At 39.4% G+C, this 22,961-nt stretch overlaps 1 pseudogene; it reads left to right on the top strand.

The window, feature by feature from the left end:
- LOC149228814 (putative ubiquitin conjugation factor E4) overlaps nt 1–22,090 on the top strand; it is a 72,816-nt pseudogene extending 50,726 nt beyond the window's left edge.
- Nucleotides 22,091–22,961: the final 871 nt, after the last annotated feature.

Genomic DNA, 22,961 nt, shown 5'->3' with positions numbered 1-22,961 from the left:
CCACCTATTCAGGAAGGACAACCGAGCACCAGAGAATTTCAAATTCATTCATTGAAGTAGCAGATTGTAGCAGAGGCCCATTTAGATAGTTAATGTGGTTGGTAGTCCATTATGACCCCTCCACGCATAGAATAATAGAGAATTTTGTAAAAAAACTCTATATATACCCAGTCCACATATGTAATGGCGGTTGATGGTTGTTGCTTTGATGTAAGGTTCAACTTCTGGAGACTGTAACTACTATGATACCTGCAGCGTCTGATCTTCATTTTCAGCTAATACAAGCTTCTTTTACTGTTAATTGCTCACTTTCCATTTCTGCTCTATTCTAGGTTGTGCATGTTATACATTTGTTCATGTGCTCCTAATTGTTAGCATTAGAGGGGCTGTCATCCCACCTCTGTGTTAGAATCTAGTATGTATCATTGAATGTGCTATGCAGGTTTCTGTTTACTTAGTGCCAGAGAGTTGCCATCCTGTCTGTGCGTTAGGAAATAGATCTACAGACCTCTTTACTGGTTGCAGTCGGACATCACATGGTCTTGTGCATTTGCTGGTGTGGTCAGTATTCTCCATGTCCACTTAATCCTCAAACCGTGAGTAATTGGTGGTCTAAAGCCTTGTAGTCTGGGGGTGTTCACCCATGTCTGGGTTAAGTATAGTAGAAGTGGTTATCTGGCTTGAATATGCATCATTCCTTCCATTCATCCACCCATTTCCAACATTTTTGTTGAGTTTGTAATGTTCCCGAGCATCTCTGAGATACAACCTAGGAGAGTTTCTTGGGGTGATAACATTAATTAGCGTCATTGCCAGGGAAGGAGATTGAAGCTCAGCTTCCCTGGGAGATGACATGGTTCCATATTTTGATGATAGACAAGGTCTAGGCACATTTCTAGTTGTAATCATCTATCTGGCGACTCCACTGAAGGAAGACCAACCTTTGGCGACTCCACATTGCAGTTCTGGCTCAGTTTGTTAGACACACTCGAAGAAATCCTCAGAAATCACCAGCTGACCCAGTGCCTGACCCTGAGAAGATTGTCAAGTTGAAGAAAACATCACGGAAAGGAGCATCAGGATCAGGTAAGCCTAAGAAAAATTATGCATCTCTGAAAGATAAGGTCATAGTTGATAATATACAATTTGAAGATATTGAGCCTAGTGTTGTTAGTGAGAAACTTCCTTCATAGATTCATACAACTCCTTGTTCAAATAGTTCCCCTTTGAATCTCAGTCCAAAGAAAGCTTCCCATACAGTCCATAACATCCCTTTGTCTCTGTCATCCATTTCATTGTTTCATACTGCTCAATCTGCTAGTATTCTTCCACATACCCCAGTTATGGCAGGACAACAAGCACCTACAAAGATAGAAGGAATTGTAGCTGCCAGGTATGGACCTCTGGTCTTGCCCGTTCCTTTGAACGCTATGCCTGCAGGAGAATATCAGAAGTATATGCCCAATTTCACTGGCACAGAGGGAGTAACAGCCGAAGAACACCTTGAGGCTTTCTATAGTTATGTTGATAACATAGATATAAGTGAAAATGATGTTTGGATAAGAGTTTTTGTGCAGCGCCTTGATGGAGAGGCTAGGAAGTGGTTCAGAGAATTGCCCCTTGGATCTATTGCTGATATTGAAGCCTTAGATGAAGCATTTTTGAAGCACTGGGGAGATAAAAAGGACTTGCTATATTACCATACTGAGTTTGGTAACCTGAAGAGGGAAAATGGGGAATCATTGCCTGATTTTAATAAAAGATTCAATCGTATGTATAGTAAGATACCAGCTGAGGTAAAGCCTACCCCCACCTCTACCAAACTCACCTATGCCAATGCTTTTGACTTTGATTTCTGCCTATTATTGAGAGAAAGAAGATGTGCCACTCTAGCTGACATGCAGGATGCAGCACTAGAGGTGGAATCCAATATTATGGCTGCAGAAAAGCTAAAGAGTCATGCTGATAGAAGGAGGCAAAGAGGTGAGGCTTCTTCTTCCTCTGCTTCATCTTCAGAACCCAAATTAGACAAAATGACTAAGATGATAGAGTCATTGGTTGCTGAAATATCTACGCTGAAGGTTGAGCAGAATTCAGGAAAGACAAGGCAGAAGAACACATTTGCTCCAAGAAATCCAAATCCATTCAAAAGAGCAAATGAACAGTTGCAAATCATTAGAGGGGTAAAGCTCCTTTTCAGAATGTAGTCATGGAGGAGGAATAGTTTGAAAATGAGGATGAAATCCATTGCATGGAAGATAAAAGTAGTGCTGCCTTTTTTACATTGGCTGCATATGAAGAATCATTGATGTAGGAACAAGACAGTCAGGAGTGGGATAGAGAGGCTGTTCTGCAGACTGGTGAACAGTAAAGATACAATTTGAGGTCAAATGCAAAAAATGTCAAGGAGAATCCTACCCAAAGAGCTGTTGTCTAAACAGAGTCATAGAATAGCAGACAGAGAAGATCAGCAGCTGACCCAGTCATCCTCAAAGCTCCAGTTCAAGAGGTAAGAGGTTCTGATAAGTTACCTTCCTCTTTCAGCCTTGATTCAAAAGTCCAAAAATTAAAAATATATGTGCCTCTGGTAGAGTTGGTAAAGAGTGAAGTATTTAGAAAGCCTGTCCTTGAAGCTCTTGAGTTGGAAACCACATAGACCTCCACTGATTCTGTCAATTTGCAAGATGACAAGCCTATCGTTGTGCTTAGCCCCATGATTGAAGCTGCTGATAATAATTCTCCATCATTTTATGTCTTCTTGACCATTCATGACAAAATCCTCCACAATTGCTTGCTAGACACAGGGGCCAGCCACAATCTGATGCCTAAAGCTGTCATGGAAGAGTTAGGCCTTGATATCACTAGACCATATCATGATTTATTCTCTTTTGATTCAAAGAAAGTGAAATGCCTAGGATTAATCAAAGACCTGGCCATTACCTTAACTTAGTTGCCCATGAAGAGTATGATGATGGATATTGTGGTAGCAGATGTCCCTCCTAAGTTTGGCATGTTGTTGTTGAGAGGATGGATTAAGAGACTAGGTGGGACATTACAGAATGATCTATCTTATGCCACTGTCCCAGTTTTTGGAGGAGAAAGAAGGAGATTGTACAGAGAAGCACAGCTGGCATACATCATTAGTGATGAGAAGAACCCTACTAATCATCCCATATATGCTGTGGACACTGATTTTGGAGCATGTATCCTCCAAATAGAACAATCCCAGAAGGCCCTAATGTAGCTCAAGAAACCAACAAATCAGGCCGAGGGAGAGCAAGGAAGTCAAGTTTGGGAGATGTTCTTTGATGGAGCATGTTCTAGGGAGACTGCAGGAGCAGGGGTGGTGCTGGTATCTTCAGAGCAAGAAAGCACACATCTGTATTTCAAGCTGGCTTTTCAAGTCACAAACAATATAGCAGAGTATGAGGCTCTGCTATTGGGCCTTAATGTAGCTAAAGACAGAGGAATTAAGAACATAAAGGTGTTTGGAGATGCTGGTCTGATCATTCAGCAAGTAAATAAAACATTTCAGGCAAAGCACCCAAGGTTGAAAGCATACAGAGATGAGGTATGGAGACTTAGAGATTCTTTTGATCATTTTTGTATTTCATATGTCCCTAGAGCCAAAAATCATCTTGCTGATTCCCTTGCGATGTCTTCTAGCATGTTTATCCCTCCCATACCTCCCAGACTAGTTTATGAAGTCCAAATGAAATACAGACCATCCTTGCCTGAAAATGTCCACCATTGGAAAGTTTTTGAAGATGATGATGAATTAAATAGGTTCCTTCAAGTCATTGATGAATTTTCTGAAATGCAAATTGACCAAGAGAATGAAGCCTTGCAAGAGAGTCCCCAATCCCATCTTACAAACAAAATTGTTAAAGATAGCATTGTCCAGCTTCCCAACAATCATATACCTAAGGGTTTAATTCCTCTAGAAAGACTGGTTGACCAGAATGATGTGCCTTACAAGGCTGCCCAAAAAGAAGATCAATCTGCAGTCTGTAAGCATGACATAGGGAGTCCAAGTCAGCCTAGATACATAAATATGTCCACTCATCTGTCTGCTGATCAATGTTCTGAATACTGCTATTTAATGAAGCAATTCGATGATGTGTTTTCCTGGGAATATAGTGACTTGAAAACCTATGATAAAAATATTATTCAGCATAAAATCCCTCTAGAGAAAGACACCATACCTTTCAAACAGAAGCTGAGACCAATTAATCCTGTGCTCCTTCCTCTGATTAAAAAAGAAATTAAAAATTTGCTGGCTGCCAAAATCATAGTCCCTCTCAGATATTTGAAATGGATAGCCAACTTGGTGGTAGTAAGGAAGAAAAGTAGAGAAATCAGACTGTGTGTTGATTTCAAAAACTTAAACAAATGCTCTAAGAAATACAACTATCCTCTACCCAAGATGGAGCATTTTCTGCAAAAAGTCTCAGGAGCCAAAGTAATGTCTTTCTTGGATGGATTTTCAGGGTTTAATCAAATTGTTGTGCATCTAGATGACCAAGAGAAGACTGCATTCACCACTCCTTGGGGTACTTTTATGTATGCCAAGATGCCTTTTGGGTTGATGAATGTTGGAGCTACCTCTTAGAGAGCTATGGATATAGAATTTGTGGGAGAGAAGGATAAATTTTTCCTTATCTACGTTGATGGCATAACAGTATACTCCAGCAGCCATCATTACCATTTGCAGCATTTAAAGAAAGTTTTTCTGAAGTGCAGAAGGTTTGGGATTTCAGTCAATCCTAAAAAATCACAATTTGCTTTAGAAGAAGGCAAGTTGTTAGGACATGTTGTTTCTGCTACAGGTGTCCAAATTGACCCAGAAAGAGTAAAAGTAATATAGACTTTGTCTGTCCCAAGATCAAAGAAGGATATCCAATCCTTTCTGGGCAAAATTAATTTTGTAAGGAGGTTTATACCAAATTTTGCAAAACTGGTGAAGCATATTACCTCCATGTTGAAGAAAGGGTCAGAGGTCAGGTGGACTGATGCAGCAAGAAAATCATTTGAGTCTACTAAAAAAGCCATTATGGAAGCTCCCACTCTAAGCAGTCCAAATTACAGCAAGGAGTTCCATATATTTTCATTTGCCTCTGAAGACACCCTTGCAGCAGTTTTATTGCAAGCAGATGAAGAAGGTTCAGAGCATCTGGTGGCACTTTTCAGCAAAACATTAAGGGATGTTGAATTGAGGTATGACATTATTGAGAAACAAGCATATGCTCTTATCAATTCTTTGAAAGCTTTCAAGGTTTACATTCTGCATTCCAAGATAATTGCATATGTACCCTCTGCTGCAATAAAGGATGTCTTAACACAATCTGATGTTGATGGAAGAAGGGCTAAATGGATTGCAAAGTTGATTGAATTTAATATAGAATTAAAGTCCACCAAGCTGGTCAGAGGTCAGGGTCTTGCCAAGTTATTGGCTAAAGAAAATTGCAGATCATTGGATATTGATTTCATGTGCACAATTGCAGAAAATGGTCAAACAGAAGAAGAGAAAGCAGTTGAACCAGAGAGAAAGCAGTCAGTGGCCAAAAATCTAGCTTTTTGTGATTGGTATTCTGCAATAGTTATATTCTTGTTGAAGCTATAAATCCCTCCAGGCCCTACTCAAAGTCAAGCCAGAACTGTTAAATTCAGGGCAGCAAAATACTGTATCCATGAAAATCTGCTTTACTGGAGGGACCCATCTGGGATCCTTCTGAGGTGTCTGGACAAAGAAAAGTCAATAGAAGTTATGTAGCAGTTTCATTCCAGCATGTGTGGAGGGCACCATTATTGGAAGACTACAGCCCATAAAATCCTCAGAGCTAGATATTACTGGCCCTCCTTATTTTCTGATGTATTTTCATTTGTTAAATCTTGTGACACGTGCCAAAGATTTAAAGGAAAGCAGCAGTTGAAGTCCCTGCCCTTAAAACCAATACATGCAAAAGGACCTTTTCAGCAGTGGGGCTTGGATTTCATTGGATAAATCAATCCACATTCCAGTGGCCAGCACAGATGGATATTAGTGGCCACTGATTATTTTACTAAGTGGATTGAAGCAATCCCTACTAGGAAAGCTGATCATAATGTGGTCATGAAGTTTTTAATTGAAAATATCTTTACCAGATTTGGTTGTCCACATAAATTAGTCACATATAATGCAGCAGCCTTCAGGGAAAAAGAATTGGTGGAAATGTGTGATTCAATGGGCATTAAGCTAGTTCATTCCACCTCATATTACCCTCAAGGCAATGGTCTAGCATAATCCTCTAATAAAAGCCTGATAAGGATAATTAAGAAGTTGTTAGAAGACAATAAAAAGAATTGGGATTCTAAGCTCAAGTATGCATTGTGGGCTGACAGAGTGACCATTAAGAAATCCACAGGCAATTCTCCATTCAAGCTAGTATATGGCACTGAAGCTGTATTCCCAATCCAGTTAACTCTCCTTGTGGCAAAGCTCCTGCAAGATGAATGTAATGAGGAAGAAAACATGGCACGAAGGATCATTGATTCAGCAGAGGTACATCAAATTAGAGAATAGATGGTTGAAAAGGTTGCAACACATCAGAAAAAGATCAATCAAGCTTTTGACAAAGGGAAAAAAGCAGATAATTTTCAAGTTGGAGACTTGGTTCTAAAATGGGATGCACTAAAGGAAAAGAAAGGAAACCATGGGAAGTTTGATGCTTTTTGGACAGGCCCTTTTATTATTTCACAGATCCAAGGGAACAATTCCTTCATGCTGAAAAGCATGGGAGGAGAAGCAGTTTTTGATGGCCCAGTTAATGGGCATTTTCTGAAAATCTATGTGATTTAAGGTCTTTGGGCCTTAAAGTTGTAAATATGTTGTTTTATCAGTTTTAGTCAAACTCCATGCCAAATGGAACACCAGGAATTTTTCTAATTTGTTTTCATCAGGAAGGCATTGATCTGCAGGTTCTTGAGACCTCACAGGGAGGATCTCATCCCCAGAAGGAGCCAGTGTTAGCTCTGCTACATGTTTGAAAATTTTGAGGGCCAAATGCAGATCTGTCCGTGCTGCTGCTGTTCAAGGAAAGCCTGTATCGGTCATCCTCCTCACTCCCCTCACTCTGCTCACACTCCCATAACCTCCCCTCTTTCCCTGTTCTCCTCCAAAACTTAGCATAAACCTATATTTCCTTAGCTCGTGGGCACTATGTTTGAACTGTTATGTAACCGCGATACCATAACCGTGCCTTGTTCACAAGCCCTTTCTGTCACATCAGTCAAAACCGTACAATTAAGTTCCAGCCATTCGATCACCCATCACCCAATCTAACAGTCCCCGCCGCAACAAAACTTGCCCATTTCCTCCGTACCATCCAATCTACCCTACTGCGATCGGACAACATTCATACCTCCCACACCCATAAGTTGCCCGCACATTAACCAACGGGGAAAGTGGTTTTTTGGCTGTCACATCCACCAAGCATCGTCCTCCTATTGTGATCGCTCGGTTGTGTACATTTACCACCCACTTCTAAAAGCAGTGCGGGGAATACCGCTTACTGCCATTCGACCGTCCCCCGCTCGCTATCATTCACGTAACTTCTGACCCTGATCACTGTTGGATCAAACCATATGAGATTCAACAACCCTCGTCTATACCGATCTCATGTCTCCCGATATCCACTGCAAATCAATCGCCGCTGTTCATCTGTTTCATCCAACAACCTGCGATTGTCTTCCGCCTCACCTTCCCGATAGCTCTTATTGTGCTGTCTTCGCCGTCGATCTGTGCAATCTGACAGATAGCCTCATTCCTCCATTCACTCTATCCACCCGCCATGAAGTCCATGCTCCTTAACTTCTCTGTGCACCCAAAGGATGAGCTTAATCAGTCCCCGGTACCATTTGTGGCAGATCCTCAACTACTGCATTCAAGAAACAGAATGGCCGAGCGAAAAAAGGACCAGCCTCGAGCACGTTAAGCATTTATCAGTTATGAAACTTCTTCTGTACAACACTCCACCTATTCAGGAAGGACAACCGAGCACCAAATAATGTCAAATTCATTCATTGAAGCAGTAGATTGTAGCAGAGGCCCATTTAGATAGTTAATGTGGTTGGTAGTCCATTATGACCCCTCCATGCATAGAATAGCAGAGCGTTTTGTAAACAAACTCTATATATACCCAAACCATAGATGCAATGGGGGCTGATGGTTGTTGCTTTGATGTAAGATTAAACTTCTGGAGACTGTAACTACTGTGATACCTGCAGCGTCTGGTCTTCATTTTCAGCTAATACAAGCTTCTTTTGATGTTAATTACTCACTTTCCATTTCTGCTCTATTCTAGGATGTGCCTATTGTACATTTGTTCATGTGCTCTTGATTTTTAGCATTAGAGGGGCTGTCATCCCACCTCTGTGTTAGAATCTAGTATGTATCATTGAATGTGCTATGCAGGTTTTTGTTTACTTAGTGCTAGAGAGCTGCCATCCTGTCTGTGCGTTAGGAAATAGATTTGTAGACCTGTTTACTGGTTGCAGCTGGCCATCACATGGTCTTGTGCATCTGCTGGTGTGGTCAGTATTCTCCATGTCCACTTAATCCTCAAACTGTGAGTAATTGGTGGTCTAAATCCTTGTAGTCTGGGGGTATTCACCCATGTCTGGGGTTAAGCATAGTAGAAGTGGTTATCTGGCTTGAATATGCATCATTCCTTCCATTCATCCACCCATTTTCAACATTTTTGTTGAGTTTGTAATGTTCCCAAGCATCTCTAAGATACAACCTAGGAGAGTTTCTTGGGGTGATAACACTACCTATTTCAATAACCAAAATATCCACGAATCTAGTAGAGAACACAACAAACCGATGCACTTATCTTCATCTAAAATTTTAATATCAACATATAATAACTAACTTACCACAATATTAAATGTGTTCAGATGCTCTGTCACCGAGTCTCAATCTTTCATCCTCAGGTTATACAGCTTTTTCGGTAGGAAAATTTTATTCACCAGACTTAGATTGGTACTGTTAGTGTCAGTCTTTCCAGCCTTCCTCCAGTGATCAAATGTGCTCTTACAAAGTGATTTTGAAGTGTCAAGGTCAAATTTTGTCATTTCAGTGAGTCTTCAAGCAAAATTTGGTCACTAGGCATTAGGTCTAGGGTTTGCCCAAATGTCAGTCCATGTCATCATTCAGCTGAGCCTATCATCATTCAGAGGGTTGTCATTATCATGTCTGTATCTAATGAGTCATTTTACATCTTGTTCATGCTTCAGTTGTGCCTAGGCAAGCTCATTTCCCTCTCCTAGGGTTTTGAAGGCAATTTCTCTTGGATGGTCAAATCACCGGCAAAACTTGTTTCCTGATGTTCATACACCTTCCCCTATCCTTAAAGTACCTTATCAAACACTTCCCATCCCTTAGATCCGCCAAATTCCTCATTTTTGCACAAACCCTAGTTTCTAGCTACAACTTGGCAATTTTCTAGGTTGGGCCTGTGTTTTGCCCTTTTGGACCCCTGCCCCTCACTCAATCCCTGAGATTCCACTTTCCCCTGCTTCCTAACATCCCTCCCTACTTCCAAAAATTTCCCCAAGAATTTAGAAGACCCCTATCCCCTTCATTTCGCTTCATTTCGACAAAATTCCTTGTTTCACACATCAAGGCAAGTTTCACTCAAATGATGTTTCAGAGCAATCAAAGATGAACTTTGGGAAACTGAGAGAGTTTTTTGTCCACAACATGCCAAGGAAGAAAAACCTCCTTCACTTTTTGCACAGGTGTCATGGTTTGAGAGAAATGTCAAGAATATCGTTGCCTCAGGAGAATCAAAGACACCTCTGAAGTGACCCTGGGAAAATCAAGTTTTCTCCTAGCTTGGTTTGCCAAATGATTTTCTTGATGGCTAAAATGATAATTAGACTCAAAGACCTTTCCAACGAGCTATCATACGCCCAATTCCGACACCGAGAAGGCCTCCAAAAGCCTCCTGCAAAAGCGCGACCCGTCAAGAGAGGTGTGCGACCTGTTGGGTGGTGCGCGACCCGTCCAGAGCCTTTCTGCAGTTCAAAAATTCAACGTGCGCGACCCGTTGGGCGGCCTGCGCGACCCGTTGAGCTGTCTCCCCGCAAACTTATTTCAAATTTGCTCAAACACCCTCCAAATCATCAAATCGCTTGAGGTAGGGTCCCCCAACTTGGAAATGGTTGCTGGTCATGTTTATAAGACATCATGAATTTGTTTTGAAGATCAAATTGTGCAAGAAAAGAGACTCCATATGGCTGCAATGTTTGATTGTTAAAATGTGCTAGGGTTATTGCTGTTTCATATTTTTCCCTTGTAATTGTTTCCCTATTTCCCTTTTCACTTCCCTTGTATTTTCATGCATTTTCCCCTGCTAAATTGTAAAATAAATATAAACCCTACCCCTCTCCCTAAGCACTAAAAACTCAAACCCTAATCCTACTTCTCCATATGCCCATGTAAACACATGAATTTGATAATGTATATACAGTAATTTTTGCAAATGTTTTCCCTATAATCCCTGTTATATACATGTATTCCCATTCTCCTTGTAAAAATGTCCCTCCCCTAACATTCCCTTCGTGTTCCCTTATCCCCTTGAAACAACAAAGAAATCAGCATTTAAAGGCAGAAACAGCAGTACATTTTGTCCACTTTGCTCCTAAACAATGTCAGAAACCGAGACTTATGAGCAAAGTGATGACCAGTCATCATCTTCAGAGGTTGAGGTATAGAGGAGGCCTCATAAGGGTGGTAAAGGTGACCATCATAGGAGAGAGGAGCCCACCTCCTTGACCGATTTGCAGGGGTGGATTTTACAAGGCGAAAATGAAAATGTTTCAAAGGCGGTTGACCGAGGCACTAAAACGGAGAAAGAGGCCAAATCCCCTCCGTATCTTGGATGAGGCTTCACTCAAGGATCATGGCACTCACTAGCTCAGCCATAGCACAAATCCCAAAAAATTTTGAGAAGTTTTGGGTAATTTTGGCATTTTTTGGAAATTTACAGGTTTTGGCTCCTCAACGGGTCTCACCCCGGTGAGACCCTTTGTCATCGTAGCTCCTTTTTGCAAAAACTCAACATTTCTAGATTTTTCATGCAAAGTTACACGTGCCTATGGATGGACTTGAGTTTTTATGGGGATTTGGGCCTCCAGAAGGTCAAAATACAGGCAAAATTTGACTTTCTGCCCCTTTTTTGAGTTGCAGAAGCAGTCTTGGGAAAATTGACTTTTTACTAGGCAAATGACCTCCAAATCCAAACATTCCAGTTGGGTTGGAAACTAGACTCAGAGACCTTTCCAAAAATCTATCCTACACCTCATTCTGACACCGGGAAGGCCTCCAAACAGAGCTCCAAAGTGCGCGACCCGTTGAGGAAATGTGCGCGACCCGTTGAGGAAATTGTGCCAGATTTGACCAGTTCAGCCCAGAAAACGCAGTTTGGCTCCAGTTTGACTTTTTGAGGTTAATGGTGGTCCTCTTGGATGTAATTGTGACACTTTTTGGATACTTTTACTCTTGTTTAACTCTTCTAGAAGATTCTTGCATGTAAAGGGTAAAAATTGAATGTATGAACTGGTTTCCAAGTTTATAGAGGCAAGTTGTTTTGACTGCCTATTTTGTAGTGCTTAGTTTAGAAGTGGTTCAAACAGCTCCTAGGATAGTGAGCTCGACCCATGGAGGCAGGGAAAGAGGTTAGATCATCTATATTATGTACTTTCTTGCTCATTTTCATGGTTGGACTCTTGAGGGAGAAGCTATCATTGTATTATCACTTGTATCTCTACAATTTTTGGCTAAGGAAGACCAGGGTTTTGCAGTCATCTTTGGGATTCTTGTGGACTCATGTGTTGATGGTGTGTTTCTTCATGTTCTTGTAAGCTTTTTTATGTGATTCATTTCCTTTCTTTACTGCTGCACATTAAACAAATGAAGTGATAAAGTATGAATTCATGCTAGCCATGCTCTGCTTTTAAATTTGTTTAATTTCAATGTTTTCTTCTGTCTAAAGAGAATTCAAAGTGATTGTTTGCTCTCTTTAGCTCCTCATCTTTCATTCCTGACCATTCATTTCAGTTAAAGGCATCAATACAGGCTCCTACCTCGCCCCAAAGACCTCCCTGCAGAAACTGTGTCAAATCCCCGCACCCTAAAATTGCAGCTCCTCAATTTGCCACCAAAAAACCCAAAAACCACAAAATCAATCTTTCTGATCAGTTTACTAGCCTAATATCAGTGTTATCTTGTTGGTCATCTCATCCCATTGAAGATTTACCGAGATTGACCGGAGAGAGCCTTCTCCTGCCCCGTAGGGCTAGCTACGAGGCTGAATGGTTTGATGTAGCTTTGAGATTTGCCTTTTCAGCCTGAGGTGAAATTTCAAGTGCTAACAGGTACAAAGTTCCTAACTTGTCCCACAAAGCCTTTGTCGTAGCTTCCCCTGATACATTTAGAAATACTGAATCTGAAACACACAATCGTATTGTGCTCTTTGCCTTTCGATCCAACTTCTTTCATTCTTCATCGGACACTCCTGTTGGTTTAGTCCATGGATCTACCATGATCCACTGATCTTTATCCACCAACAGATCCTCCATCTTGAGTTTCCGTAACTCAAAACTCTGACCATTAAATTTCCTGATCTCTATATTTCCACTGCTCACCATCTTCTTTCACCACCAGAATTGATCCTGTAGATCTCCCATTGAACAGGGTCTACCACAGGCCCAAGCGAAACCCCTCAGCAACAAACGCATCCCCTAGAAGCCAAAACAACTCTGATACCAAATGTAGGTTTTAACCCCGTACAGAAATTACCTACATATCAATTCTAAAACACAGAAAATAAACAATGCGAGAGGATAACACATAAAACACATATACACAGAGATTTTCCCCTGGATCCCAAACCGGGACTACCAGCTTGATTTTTCATTATGTTTACAATACATATATATACATGCCAAAGCATCCAATACCATGGACCGAAAACCATCGCGTCCAAAATCATGTGTGAAAACCATGCTCAAAACCATAGGTAGGTCCGGCCACCTAATATAGGGTCCAAAAAAAATGTCTTCGGGGCGTTGCCCAAGACCTAGTAGAGGGGGGCTAATCACCCCCCTGTGAACCCCCTGCTGTGCAATCGGTACAACGAAAGGGGGGCTCCGCCCCCCTCTAACGCCCCGGTTAACTAGGATGGCTAGCCATGGAAAGAATATAAAACAACCCAACACTATATATGTTAAAATGTTATATGACCAAACCTTATATATGTTAAGTGTTGAATAACCAAACCCATCAGAGTTTGAAGAAAATCGGGCATTGGGGGTATAGTGACATTGAAGGTTCTTTTAAAATAGCTCTCATATTATAAAAGTTCTGAGGTTCAACATATGAACCATCCTCATGCAACAAAACTAATAATCAAGATTTTATACAAGCCCATAGAATGTATGAAGGACATCAGGCATCAGAAGTTTTATACTTTAGAGGTCATATTTAAAAGGCCCTGATAAATTGTTCCGATGATAGCATTGGAGGATCGGGAGGCATTGGGCATCAGAGGTTTGTTTAAAAAAAAAGTTACGATATATAAATGTTCCAAGGTCTGATGGAATGAGGGAGAGGTTTCAGAAGATTTGTTACAGAGTGTAAATTAGAATGAATTTATGAGAATGAAAAACTCTGAAAAGAGATATAGGGTAGTGATTTTGGTGAGGGGGAAAGGAGGAGAGGAGGGCCACATGGATTGTGACCCTCCCTCCTTTGTATCAACCACAACCACTTATTATGTTAACTGAATTAAAAAAAACTATAGCTACTTTATAATTTCGGGATTTCGAATCTTGCAATTTCTTTTAAATTGGAATTTGACATAGACCACCAAGATCTGAAAACACTCTAATCCATTAGAAAAATAATATTATTTTAAATGTATTGTTTGACACTAAATTATACATCTCATTCTGGATTCCAAATAAAATTATACTCTTTGTAACAATAATATGAATTTGACCATAAAAAAAAATTATTTATTATTTATTACTTGATTTCATTTTTATTTAATTGTATTATATTTCTTCTATTCCCCAAATATTCAATAATTAATGATAAAATAAAATCATTTTATTATTATATCAACATTCAAATGATTTTCGGTATCCCTTACGCTTATATCCTATATTTAACAGTCATATTATATCCCTATTTATTGATGGTTTGGCACCCTTCGTATTATAAAATTAAGCTTTCATCCCCTGAAAATGGGTGAAGTGTTCACTTGAAATGTCAGACGTGTCAATGAGAAAAAATAGTTATCTAGAAATATGCAGCATCATCGAGAAGTGACTTAACAAAAAAAATGTTGCGTTGACATTATCATGGTCCTCACACGTCTTTGCCCTTAAGGATCTTAAAGGAAAATACATGCCTCAAACTACACAAATCATGTTGAGCCTCGTGATTTATAAATCAATGTCACAATCAAGGGATCCTATGCAAATATGCACTCAAAACCCCTTTCTTTAAGAAAACAAATCTTCATATTACTTGATATAGGAGGATAAAACTCCAAGGAGACATGTCATCCTAGTAAACCTTTGGCACAAGAGTATGATAACATCAATCATTTTTTAATTATATCTATTTTGATTATGTAATAAAGTCTATCTTGTTTAACAAAAGCCATTTTTTCTTGGAACCTTCCCAATGCTCAAGTATAGAAGTAATATTGTGATGTTCCTTACTAAGGAGGAGGACCTATGAATGGTGCCATGGTCAAATTGCTTGGGGACAAGCAAAAAGGTCTCAATAATTTAATTATTCAATGTCACTTCTAAAGTGATTAAGTAATTATATTATTAAGTGACTTCAATTAGTTAAGAAATAAACCTTATAAAAGTCACTTTAATAAAAGAAGAAAATTCACCCATGTTATTTTGCCAATTACCACAATAAAGAGAAGAAGGAGATCATTTGGAGGAGAGGATTGGGAATATTGTGAATCGGATTTGGAGGTCTAGTAATTTACTGTGTGAGAGGAAACCCTTGTATAATTCCCTTGTAGTGGTGATTAGTTTCAGTGGTGAGACATCTAAACTAGCTAGTCAAGATAGAGAATCACTTGAAGTTCTTCATTGGTGTTTAATGAGGAAGGAGGTTTGTGAATCGCTAGAAACTAAGGTTTGAGAGATCAATGTACTTGCAACAGTTCGAGATTATTCTAACAAGAGAAATTTCATTACAGAGGTTTATTTAATTGGCCACAATGAAACAACTTCAAGGAGGACGATTTATTTGTGTAAGGATCGAATTGTAAAATCAGGAAGTTAGAGGCTGAGAAATGCCAGTAATTATTCTTTAGAATTTTTGTGATCCTAAGTCACATCTTTCATTGATATTATTGGCAAAAAATTCTGGTATAATTTCTAAAATTATTTCCCTTTGAAAATTAGTTAAATAAATAAAAGGGATATTATACTAGAATCATAGTTGAGCATCTTACCAGCATGAAGAGGTTTAGAATTGGATAGGAGAATCCAGGGCGTCACTTGAACTCAATTGGTTAAATTTAGTGTTTTACTTGACGATTTTCACGCTTCCAAATCAATTTATCTAGGGGCCAAGGCACACATTGTTGTTCTGAATTCTAGCCAAGCCAACATGCCACATTATGGCTGGGGTCCCTTGCGTTAGCAATCCGTAATTTCCTTTAGGTTGAAAAAAACATTACAAAGGTAACCGCATACCACTTTTAGGCTAGAATCTAGCCCTTCTAGCCTTGAATATGACTCTCTCTGTTGAGAATTCAATAGGGTAATGAATATGTTAATTCTCTTTAACTTGATAACTATTTGTGTTACCTTTCTTTATTAGCTTTGTTCCTCCTTATTATAATGTTAGATACATCAAATAGCTACCAAAAACAATAAGATCAGTGACACATTATATAGGCTGCAAACTAGGGCCAAAACCCCTCCTCTTGAGGGGAAAGCCATTAAATCTCTTCTCTTCTTATAGATCCTTCAATTAATGAATACCATGACCTAGTGACTTAGACAAATACCCTCCAAGATTAAGATCAACTTGGCCTCCTGCTGCAAGAACTTTGACCTCCTACTCTAGATCTGAAATTTTGATTGCTCGGCAACTAATGCGACCTCACTAGAAGAGTTTGATCTTCTTCTTATAGCCTCTTCTTCCCTTTGATTTCCTTTCCTTGAGACTTAGGGCTAGAGTGATTTCTTCGTTCTCCTCCTTCTAGGATCAAACCATAGGTGACCCTTTCCCAAAAACCCTAGCTTCGTTTTGCATGTGGGAGAGAGAACTAGCCCAAACACTTCTACTTCCTTCGACCTCTTCTTTGTCCTCTTCTTCGCATAGAATGAGAGATGAGTGAGTGATCCTTTGGAGGATGAGTTCCTCTCTTTATATAGGCCTCTTCAAGGGTAGATGTGGCTCTTCATTTAGGCTGGCTTGATCTTGGAGGGAATTTCGACACTTCAAAGACAAATATTTTTTCTTTAAAAGATGCAATGTGCCCATTGGGGTATTCAATCTATGGAAATGACTCTTAGACCTAGGACAAACCCTATAAGCACTCAATGGGTGCTTGACCTATAAAATAAAATAACTTCAGCATGAAACCCATGCTCCAATAATAATATTTCTTTTTAATTTTATAATTTACAAGAATACATTTCATTCTTATGAAGACCGAACCTAGTTACACATTTTTCAACACTCCCTATTAACTAGGGAGGTATTCATAAGAGGTACATGGTCATTCTCAATCTGAAGAGATCTCATAAAAAGAGTGGGATTAGTAACCCATCTATCTAGCATCATATTTAACCATAATTGTCACATAGCAAGGCCTTGACTAACATCTCCATATATCCACAAGATCAGAGCACAATGTTGGCGAGACCAATGATTTATAGACACCATCATTGTTGTCTCTCAAGGTACATACTCGACTCGGGTATTCATCAAGTATGGAATTCCTTTGGAATATTCTTATCTTGGATAGCTAGTCCTCAAAGAATATTGGTCCACGACTACTCTTGTCTTGAATTCCCTACCACATTCTCAAAGAGTATTGAATGCCAGATGGTTACACAATCCTCCATTCTTTCTTCCCAAGTGAAGACAAGAATGTAGTGTCTATCTCTCCCTCTCAATTAGGAAGGATGCATCAACCAAACCAAGCTTGTCTCTCAAGTACACAAGCTTCTTGATTGGAAGTGACTTTGTCAATATGTCAACTACCTACTCGTCAGTGGAGATATATTGTAGCTCCAGGACACTAATTTGCACTAGCTCTCGAATATAGTGATACTTGTTGTTTATATGCTTTTCCTTTCCATGAAACATTGGATCTTCATACAAACGTATACAACTAGTGTTATCACAAAGTATCACTGTAGGGTTCATCTGTCCTTCAAATAGGGAAGATATCATCTTCTTTAACCGTATTTCTTCCTTGCTTACTTCACGGGCCACAACATATTCAACCTCAACACTATTAAAATAAGTTGTGTCTTGCTTTCTGTTCATCCATGAGACCATGGAGGATCCCAAATTGAAACATCCTCCTATAGTTATCCCTCCATCGTGCTCACTACCTCCCTAGCTAGAATCTGTATATCCAATCAGTTGGACATCATTCCTTTTATCATACTTCATACAATAGTGGATGGTTCCTTGCAGATATCTCAGAATATGTTTTGTTTCTACCCAATGATCATGCTTCAGCTCCACTTGGAATTGACAGAGATCATTTACTGCAAATCATATGTATGATCAAGTATTCACCAAGTACATCAATGAGCTAATATGTTGCCTATACTTGGAAATATCCACAGGGCTTGATTCATAATTCCTTAGTCTCTTCAAGTTTTTGATCATCGTAGTGGTCATAGGTTTGGAATCCATCATATCAAACCTCTTCAACATCTTGATTGTGTACTTTCCTTGACCCAAATAGACTTCATCACGTTCTTGCCAGACTTATAGTCCCAAATAGTAATGCATCAACCCAAGATGCTTCATGTCAAATTATGTTGTTAGTTACTTCTTGCATTCTTTAATTTGACCTTCTACACATGTCAAGAGAAGATCATCTACATACAGAACAATGATTACATGTTCTCCATCTACAACATTAATATAAAGGTTCAAATCAACAGAACTTTTTGTGAAGCCTATTCTTTGTAGGTATGCATCCATTATAGCATACCATTCCCTTGGTGCTTGTCTGAGGCCATATAATTCTTTCTTCAATATGAAAACATGTTCCTTCCTATCTTTAACTTTGAATCCCAAGGGTTTCTCTATATAGAATTATTCATCAATTGTTCCATTCAGAAAAGTAGTCTTGACACCCATTTGGTGAATGTTCCATCCCATCGGTGCTGCCAGAGAGGCTAATGATTGAATCGTTGTATATCTTGTTGTTGGAGAAAATGTCTCTTCATAGTTGATGCCTTCTAGTTGAGAGAATCCTCTAGCCACAAATATTTATTTATATTATATATACTTGCATTTGCCACATGTTTGATCTTGTATATCCACTTGGAAGTAGCCACAAATTTTCTTCGGGCCTAGGTACGATCTCCGAGGCTCCATTCTTTATTATATATTGATACTCTTCATTCATGGCATATTTCCAATCCTATTTATTTAAACCCTCTTCAAAAGTGGATTGTTTTTCTTCTATTAGTTTTTTCACGTATGCAACATACCCAAAATATCTCTTGGGTTTCTTTCTTTCTCTAAACGATCCTTTTGTTGCCGCATGACCTTCTACATCAAGTAGTGTATATTTCAACCAATTAGGTCTTTTCGTTGTTTTAGGGATGACCACATGTTGAACAGGATCACTAGGACCTTCTTCTTCATGGTGTGATTCTTCTTCTCCCTTTTCAACATCTTCCTCAAATATCGTAAGTTCTTCATCATCAGAGTCTATGGAAAGTTCCTTTGATTTCTTGAATGATATGATTTCATCAAATATGACATCACAACCGACTTCTATGTGATGTCCTTCTTTTATGTAGATCCTATAGGGTTTTGATGAGTTGATATACCCAACAAATGTTCCCTTCATGCCTGATGAATCCAACTTCTTTCTTTTGTCCTTTGGCATGTGGATACAGGACACCCAAATATCCGAAGATGATCTACATATGGCCTATTTCTAGTGAACACTTCCTCTATAGTTTTGTTGCCTAGGGACCTGTGGCGACTTCGATTTTGAATATAAACAGTTGTCTTCGTGGCTTCTCCCCGCATAAACTTAGTTAGATCTTGACTGTGTAACATTGCTTTTACACTTTCTTCAATGGATATGTTCTTCTGTTCTAAAACTCCATTTGCTTGAGATTATATGGGACTATCAACTCCCAATTAATCCCAAACTCCTTACAGAATTCCATAATCTCTTTGGATGTATATTCTCCTCCATTATCAGATCTTAGTATCACGATTCTTCTTTCTGTAGGTTCTCCACTTCAACTTTGAATTATTGAAATTTTGTGAATACTTTGTCCTTGGTTTTCATTAAGTAAACCTAGGTCTTTCTTGAATGATCATCTATACATGTGACATAATATAGATAACCTCCAAGTGATTTAGGATTTATGGGGCCACATACATCAGAGTGAATGAGATCCAATATTTGTTTTGACCATGAAGCATTGCTTCCAAATGGTCTGTTGGTGCACATCCCTTACATACTCCATGATCTTCCTTTAGTTAAGGTATTAAATCTACTATGGAGCTTAGATTTGGAAGGATCTTGAAATGTAGATGACCAAATATTGTATGCCAGAGTTCACGTGGGCCAATTTCAATGTGAACTAGGGCTTGGGCCACAGGAGATATTAGTCTGTAGAGTGTTCCTTATCGAATGCCAATGACTTTAGCTTGTTCTATACTTGATTATTTATTCCATACAACAACCCTTCCATCAATGAAAGCTACTTTATCACCCTTATCTTCTAAGCTTGAAATGGAAAGTAAATTCTTATGCAAACCTGGAACAAATAGAATGTTGTTGAGGTGGATGTTTCTTCCATTCTCCAGCTTTATGGATGTTGATCCAATACCCTTTACGGGATAGATCTTGCTATCTCCAAATTCCAATGAATAGGTGGATTTTTCTTTTGATAAGGTTTTTAATTGTTTGGAATGGCCAGTCAAGTGTCTTGATGCACCAATATCAATTACCCAAATATCTTCATCTTGGAATGTGTTAAACACACATGGACAGTAAAAACAATAGGAAAGATAAATCAGTGAGTGCATTTTTATTAACAGAAGGTGTACATTTATAATACAATGTTGTGACTCTTGGGTTTCAGATCCCAAGGTCTCTTGGACTGCTTAGTCTTTTCGGCTTCCACACTAACCCTTTAGGATTAGGTGTCCAACATTCCCCCCCTTAATCCGAAGGGTTATGTATGAGTCCAAGAAGAGAGCTGTAATACAAAATGTGCAAAAAATACATGGCAGCACTAGGCTGAATGTGCTCTATGAAATGTTGGTAAAAAGGGCGGTGGTTTAAGGATGACCACCAACACTGGAACGCTTAGTGCAGTTCCCGGAACTCTTCCAACACTGGCAAGAAACTGAAGTTTTCTGCTAGAGGAAGTGTTCTCAATCTGTGATGGTTTAAGGATGACCAACAACTCTGGAATGCTTAATGCAATTCCTGGAACTCTTCCAAAACTGGCAAGAAGCTGGTGTCTTCTGCTAGAGGAAGTGTTCTCAATCTGTGGTGGTTTAAGGATGACCAACAACTCTGCTGGAACTCTTCCAAAACTGGCAAGAAGCTGGAGTCTTCTGCTAGAGGAAGTCCCAGATTGCCAACTGAAGGCATGTTCAGGCATCTTGTCTCTGGCTACAACTCTGAAACTAGTGTGGCAGGTTGTGGCTCAGGCTCGCTTGATGTGACTTTGAAGCTTGTAGATGACCATCAGATCCCCCCCTGTCAGGTACAAGGTGAGAAGATGGAGAAAACTCAGCTGCAAGACTGTTCAATACTCTGGAACAAGTTCTGACATGTGTTTGGAATATCTTCTTGGCTGTTGATGCCCATTGCCAAGAAGCGATCCATCCAAGATGAATCTTTGTTCTTGCAGGACATTTGTTTCTGAAGCATCTGTTTGAAGAATGAGTGGTTTTATGACAGTGCTTACATGGATGAAGATCAAAACAATGATCTTTCAGATGGCCAACTCGGTCACAGTGTTGGCATTTCTCGATCTGTTGTTGTTGTTGTTGTTGTTGTTTTTGTTGTTGCAGAAGAGGGGCAGATTCTGGAACAGCTGAAGCTGAACTGTCATGAGAAGCAGGTGAACTGTCATCAATGAATCCAGCACTCTGAAACTGAATGGGCTTTGAGTAGTCTGGAATATGAAAGGACAAGTCCTTGTCATATCCAAGACCAGTTTTGTGCTTGTTGTGGACAAGCTGTTCCCAAGGTCTGATGATGGGCTTGGGAAGTGCAGACTGATTTTCTGCATCTGCATTTACAATTGCTGCTTTACTTGAATGAACAGTAACATTATTGACATGCTGCTGATGGGTGGTTGTCTCAATGTTCTGAACAGAAACAGGTTTAGAATGGTGTCTATTTTGATGTAGCTCTTCTTGCTGTAGCTGTGATTCAAGCTGCAAAAAATCGATCTTTTCTTGTGCATCATGCAGGCAGGTCTGAATGTCACAAAGAGTGTCTTTGCTAACATTTACCTTCCCACCAATAGTGGAGTGTATTAGTGTATTCAGTAACTCTAATACATCATGAAATCTAGCCATTGTCTCAACAAAGAAATGAACACTCAGCAAGTCTAGACAAACCCCAGCTATTGAAGATTTCAAAAAATCAGTTTGAAAAAGGCACTCAACTAATTCCAGCTAAGAATTTAGCCAATCACTAACAGATTTTTCAATTATCAAGTTTTCACTGGTAAAACTACCAAGGCTACATATTGGCACCCTTTAGATGAGAACATCATTCACGTTTACAGTTCTCTGGTTTACACATTTTGTGCTTGAGAAATTAGTCATGCCGTCAAAGACTCAAATGTACCAAATATATCAGAATATTTACACACAATGACTGTAAGCTGAACCCGTGTACTTTATTCTTTATCGCAGCAAAGTAGAACATAATACAAATAGAATCGAAATTTCACACTGTAGAGACCAATTATAATCTTCAGAAGCTATTCTGATTTTCTTCTAGTTGCAAAGAACCATCAACACTTCTGGTATAATATTATGCCACTGTTTGTTGCTCATAGTTCCCATTCACACTATTCAACATTGAGACTTAGCTGTTAAAAATGTCGTTGAATACCGCAATACAAGTCTTTTATGTCTGTTAATCCTGGAGTGCACTAGGCCTTCAACGTGCAGGAAGATCTTGACACATTCTCTCACTTGTCAGAGAAGATTATCTCGTACACCCGGGTATCAAATCTGGACAACGTTCAAATGACTTTCTTGCACGGCTTCTTCTTGTAGAACTTTACGCAGTCTGGAATCGATATTTACTGTGCATATATTGTTTTGCGTCGGAACACAAACCATTCATCTGGATAAAACTAAATAGGATGAGGGCAATGAGGCTGGAAAATAGAATTGGACCCAAGAAACTGAAATCTTTGCCCTTCTTTGCCACCCAGAATGTGTAACCAGTTAGTGAGAACACCACAGCTGCTGTTAATATCAATGCCTCCAGAACTATCCTTCCTTTTGTGTATGCACAGGATATGCCAACAGTGAGGCTCAGAACAACAGTAAACACTCCCAACAATGCAAGATTAACCGGATGCTTCTGATGATAGGCATAAAGAGGGCACATCAAGATTAAAGGCAAGATGGAGATGCCCAACAAGAGGCCCGGGGTTTGAACCAGGAAAAG

The sequence above is a fragment of the Pinus tabuliformis genome, chromosome J, assembly GCF_031772625.1.
Source record: "Pinus tabuliformis cultivar Carrire ecotype Pingquan chromosome J, CPIR1, whole genome shotgun sequence".
Taxonomy (NCBI): domain Eukaryota; kingdom Viridiplantae; phylum Streptophyta; class Pinopsida; order Pinales; family Pinaceae; genus Pinus; species Pinus tabuliformis.
Note: the sequence above shows the minus strand (reverse complement) of the source record. Positions and strands in the feature narration are given on the sequence as shown.